Source organism: Notolepis coatsorum (genome assembly GCF_963971535.1).
Source record: "Notolepis coatsorum genome assembly, chromosome: 2".
NCBI lineage: Eukaryota > Metazoa > Chordata > Actinopteri > Aulopiformes > Paralepididae > Notolepis > Notolepis coatsorum.
In genome coordinates, this window is record NC_140166.1 from 34436637 (window position 1) to 34442968 (window position 6332).

A 6332-nucleotide genomic window follows, 5' to 3' on the forward strand; every position below is an offset into this window, starting at 1 on the left:
AGAAGCTTCTATCCCCAGGCCATCAGGCTGCTAAACGAACAATGAACACTACACAACAACAACCACCAAACGCACATAGCACACACATCCACACGCACACACTCACTTTAAACAAACACACTGTAGCACCCACTCCACACACTTTATAGCACACACCCACTTTAAACAAACACACTGTAGCACCCACTCCCCACACTTTATATTTATTGATGAAGGATTGCACTACAACTAGTACACCTTACTGTAAATTGTACCTAAATTGTACCTCATCCCATTTCTGCTTTGCACTATATAGTACTGTACATTAGTACACTGCATAGTATTGTATATTATATGGTAACTCAGAACATTGTACATATGTCTATACCGAACACTGTGACCTCATTTTCTTCTTCTAAATTACATGCTATACTATGTTATTTGATACTATCTTGTCTAGCACAGTCTCTGGAGCGTAACAGTAAGAAGCATTTTGTATGAAAGTATTCTGTACTTCTGTATGACAACTATTAAAGAAACTTGAAACTTGAAACTTGACATAGAAACTGTACATTGGAGGAGGTTGGGGGGGAGGTTGGGTAGGAGGGGTGGGTGGGGGACACTGTACAACTGAACAAGCAAAACTGTACATTGGAATAATATTGACAAGACCATACTTGGTCATTTACTGTACATTGGGGGGGGGTTGTGTTAGGACATTTACAGGGGCCAGTTTAGAATTGCAGTCTCCCGTAGGTGTTTTTTGAGAGTGTTTTTGAAAGTGGGTAGTGATTCACATTTCTTTACAGCTTTGGGTAGGGCGTTCCACATTGATGTGGCATAATTGCGAAACGTGTTTAGTCCCTTGTTTGAGCCAAATCTGGGTTTAACATGATTTGTGGAGCTCCCTCTGGTGTTGTGATCGTGGTATTCACTGACCTTTGGGAAGTATTTTGACATGTACATGGGTACCTTGGTCGTGTAGTGTATCTTGTAGACCAGGCCCATTGCAAGTTGCTGATGAATTGAAAATGGGGGACCCTGATGTAAACAAGATGAAAGTCTTTCTCTGGTCTGCATCCCCTTAACAATTGTGTGTATTGAGCTGTACTGTATTGTACCCATTCTGCAATCTGTTAATAAAGTTTTCAATCAATCAATCAATCAATCAATCAATCAATCAATCAATCAAGGGGGTAGGAATACATACGTTTACACTTCATTCTATACTCTTGTTTGTTTTTTTATCTGTTTATTACTTGTTTTTTATTATTATTTATTTTCAATTTATGTTCGAAATAAATAAACGCATTCATTCAAGATATTTTTTTTTGTGAGCAAAAGTATAGTTAATTTACTCCCTCGAGTCTGGCCCCGCGGCTGTGGCCGCACAGTGCAATACTCCAATTCAGCCATTGGCAATTCAGCCATTGGGTGGGTGGCGCTGCTGAGCGGCCCTCACAGCGCGGCCGTCAGCGCGCGGCCCTGAGAGCGCGCGGCCCTGAGAGCGCCGCTGGCTCTGCGGCTCTGCAGCTGCATGCTTCTCCGGGAGTGCGGGGTGATAATCTGGCGCGCCATGTAAAAAGTCGCACGCCTGACATATCGGCATGTAACTCGAGAACTGAGGCACGGATTTGGGCGATTCAGATGGCATTCGAATGGCAACGAATCGCGCTTTATTTATATACTAATAAAATATACTAATTTATATGTTCGGCGAAAAATGCAGTCCCGAGCCTTCAGATGCTCGCAAAGGTGAAACTGAAACTGAAACTGAAAAACAATGAAACCCCGGACATTTCCATGAATTTATAAACCCCCCCGGACCGGACGCCCTGGACAGGGCGTGAAAAGAGGACATGTCTGGGCAAAAGAGGACGTTTGGTCACATGACATACAGGTAGACAGTACTGTTGCATAGACATTTAGGACATACCAGACAGTAGCGCAGTAGGAGTTAGATCATTTTGTGTACTGTACTGTGTAGGGACTGTCCTGCTCCACTAGGGGCAGGCTTTTCTCATTCACTAGGCTGGGGGCGGGGCTGGCTTTTCTAATTCACAGGAGCGATCTTTTCTACTCTACGTTGGCTTTGAGAGTTGTGAATGAATGAATGAATGAAAACTTTATTTAACAGATTGCAGAATGGGTACAATACAGTACGGCTCAATACATACAATTGTTAAGGGGATGCAGACCTGAGAAAGACGTTTGTCTTGTTTCCGACATCACTGTGATGCTACATCACTGTCCTGCTACATCACTGTCCTGCTACATCACTGTCCTGCTACATCACTGTCCTGCTACATCACTGTGATCCACTGTCCTGCTACTGTTGCATCACTGTCCTGCACAGTACAGGACACAAAATGATTTAACTGCCTCTCAAATAAGGGCATACATACATTGGGGGATGTTTTCAACGACCGGGGTTTTTGCAGCTTTAAAGATATATCTAACAAATTTAACCTCACCAAATCCACGTTTTATTTCTATCTACAATTAAGAGCAGCTTTAAAGGCTCATGGACTTCCATTAAAGGTGCCACTTGAACACCACAGATATCACAAATTCTTTTATGGAAAGGAGACATCGAGAGGCTTCGTATCTGAGTTTTATCGTCACTTACTTACGTCCTCATATGAGGTCCTTCCTCTAGACTTAGTCTGGAGGAAGGATATACCAAACTTGGAAGTAGATTTTGATTGGGATGAAGTTTGGGCAAACGTACGGCTTTCATCACGCAACCCGGATCATCAACAGATTAATCTTAATTTTATTCATAGGACTTCGAAGAGTGCCTAAACTTAACCAGTGTATAAACAGGCGTCGGCCAATCAGAGAGCGTCTCCGAGAAATGCGGCTGGGTTTGGTATTCACGCATACTGGGCGAGAGGCTCTCATGAAATCGGAAGTGTCCGACGTTCTGACTCCTCCCCCGGCTTCACTCGCCTCGTGAGATTTCCAGAGCAAGTCGGACAACATTCTAACCGTCATGCAACGCGCTTGGCGAGGCCGTAGTAAAACCTGCGCAGATCTGCGTCAGCCTCGCCAATAGGCGTGTTCGAGAATGATTTTGGCTCGCTTCGAAAATAGACGAGAGTAGCCGAGTGCAGCCGGGGGAGGAGTCAGAACGTCGGACACTTCCGATTTCACGAGAGCCTCTCGCCTAGTATCGCATGGCAGATACGCTTTCACGTCACCACACACACATTACACACCTGTCCAGCTCATTATAATGCGATGGCCGTGTGCACAATTAGATCAGATTAAAATGTACAGCACACCATATACTGCTATAGTGCAGTGGTTCCCAAAGTCGGGGTTGCGACCCAAAGGTGGGCCGCGAGCAGCCACGGATGGGCCGCGAAATGATTTCCAAAAAAAAAAAATAATAATAATAATAATAATTTGTCAGGCCACTGAACTTAGAAGCAGGCCAGGACAGTGGTTCTAGTTGTATTCTAAAATTCTATTCTATTGTATTCTAAAATGTGACTAAATGTGACTATATATATATATATTAACTTAATAAATAAACAAAAATGAAAAATCTACTTATTTCAATGAACGTTTCAAACTAAATAACAGATTATGCACATAAAACGCTGAAAACAACCGAAGCAACAATAGTATTTTAATGAGGCTATTATTATTATCATTATTATTTTGCAACAAGTTAGCCCTCTCATAAATAGCACATATAAATGAATAACTAACTTGAACTAACTTAATAGGATTGAAGTGATATTTGGCTTAAAAAATCGGTCGCCTGGCAAAAAAAAAAAAAAAAAAAAGCCTGACGATGTGCATTGGGCCGCGGCTCTCTGACGCCTTATTTTCTGGGTCCTGGCCTGAAAAGTTTGGGAACCCCTGCATAGTGGAATATACTATTCATATACCATAATGTATACCATCTTGTTGCGTGCTCCTGGCCGCACGCACACACAACACAATGCTGAATAATTCTGTTTTGCATCAATATATATATGTATACTGTGTATATTGAGGCAAAACAGAATTATATATACAGTATTGAGGCAAAACAGACGACGCATGTGTGTGTGTGTCTGACAGCTTGAAGTTCTGTATCGTTAGTGGCTTAGCTTGGCTTCGCCTTCTGCACTATCTCGCGTACGTGCACGCGTACTGAATAAACCACAAATGTACCTCTAATACCAGTATTAGTCTGACCACACCCCTCATCAGCTTACCTTCATAAGCAGGTGTGTGGTCACCTGCTCTCCTCCTTCTCGCTTTCACCACAAGGAAGAGGTGCCTCGGTAGATCCCCACACTTGACACCATGATGGAAGAAATTGGATTAGGAACAGCTTGGGAAACAAGGATACGTTGTCATCATATCTTTATTTTCTCTCTCACTATTTTCGAGAAAATACGGCGATATTGTCTTCGTACTGGAGTGTCTAGAAGATGATGATCATTCTACAAACCCTCCACCGGTTTTCGTATTGGGAGCACGCCGCTGCATGCTTCTCAACTGCAGTTCCTTGCTGTGTTTGTTGGGGTGAAACCTGTCAGGCCACAGCTGAACTGTCGGACATGCCGCTGTTGTGAGGAGCGGTGCGTTCCAGGTTGGGTGAGTAGTGTTTTGCTGGCGGGCTCCACTTGTCTGTTAGTGCTATGGGGGCTACTAGACAAAGTTTATGGAAACCGGCCCCAGGCTAGGGTCCTTTGTTTAGCCGTCTAGGCGACAGAAGGCCTTGGTCTGGCGACCATTATAGTTTTAACTAGTGGGCCGCGACCATTGACACTGGTGATCCCTGTGTGTTCTGGACGAGTGGATTCTCTCTGTCACCGTGTTAAGACCCCATCTTTCATATCCAAATGAGAGTATTCCTTCACGAGGGGATATGTGCATGTAATGTGCGATAGCGGCAGATTCATGTTCAAAGTCAGCTATACAGGCCAGTTGGTACTGTGCTGATTCCGCCGGACGTGTTATTGTCACCGTTGTGAAGCGGTGTTGACGTCTTGTTTTTCTCTTTTCTCTTAAAAAGTGAGGAGGGTTCAGAACGGCGGCCTGTCTGGGTGAGTGTTATGTCATTGTTTACATGTTCATAGCTTACGGTTAGCCGGTCGGTGGCCTGGCGCGGGGAGCTTGGCTTCTCGCGCGCCGCCGGGAGCTCGCTCCTGATCGCGTGCGTCGTAGATCGGCGTCTCGCGAGCGGAAGCGATAGCACCCGAACGGCTGGAGCAGCCGTTAGCTTGATGCTATTCTGTTGAACGTGCTTTGATTTTTAACATGTTTTACACTCTTGACCACGACGTCATCCTTGACAGGGGATGTTCGTCAACCCTGCCCGAGCCTAGACGGGGATTGCGTCAACAAAGAGGACTGTAGCGACTGGTGGAGCGGCGACGCTGCCCGGATCGAACAACACGGGACGCTTGTGACTGCACTTCGCTGATCTGCGTTCCGGGCAGGTACGGGGTTGGCCACAGGAATTCCCCCGCCATAGAGTACGTCACCGTGCGCGTCTCTGTTGGTAGGACTTCCGTGTGCTGTTCAGGTCCATGTGATGGATCTGTTTTCAGGGGGGGTGGTCAGGGCTCCTCCTCACCAAGCGCCTACTCAGGCCTTCTGTGAGTTCGGACTCCTTCTTCCATGTGATCCATGTGAGGAAGCCTCCATCAGAGTACAGAGCCTTCCTCCTCAGATTGTCAAAGTGAGTGGACCCTCTAGAAGGGTCCTTTTCTATTGTATGTATATTCGATTCAATTCGTTTATTGAGTGTGTATGGGTTCGGTGCCTCTTCCCCGGAGGCCCTAAAACCAGTTTTTTACATGGCTCGAGGTGCAATATATTCTTTTCAATCTGTACAGCTCGCGTGGGAAGTCTCTCTGGGGATCCCCGTCTCTTTCCTATGGGAGGGTGGTGGGATGTAAAAATGTGAACATTTTTTACCCCGGCTGTGTAGACTGGGATACATACTGTTGATGCTTCCTTCTTTCTATTCCAGAAGTGTTGGAGTTAGGGAGTGTCACACCCCTCTTGTCGTTCCCCTGGGCGCCTTGGGGATTCAATGGCAGGTCTAAATAGCCTGTTCATTGATGGGGGTGTGTCCCGACGCACGTATAGTGCTAGCTCGCTGTAAACAGGCGATTGACTGGCACGCCTTAGTTGCTTGTGGTTGAAACAGCGTTTTTATAAAGCAACTGAGATGGGGGTTTTTCCTCTTCCGGCGACCACATCCCATGACCTGGGTGGGTTGTCGACGGATCCTCGTTCATGTCTGGGGGATGATGACGGGATGGATCTGAACATATGTAGTGGGGTCTCACGCCCTTGGGGTGGGCCACCAGGCGCGGTTCGTCCCGACGTCTGGGTGG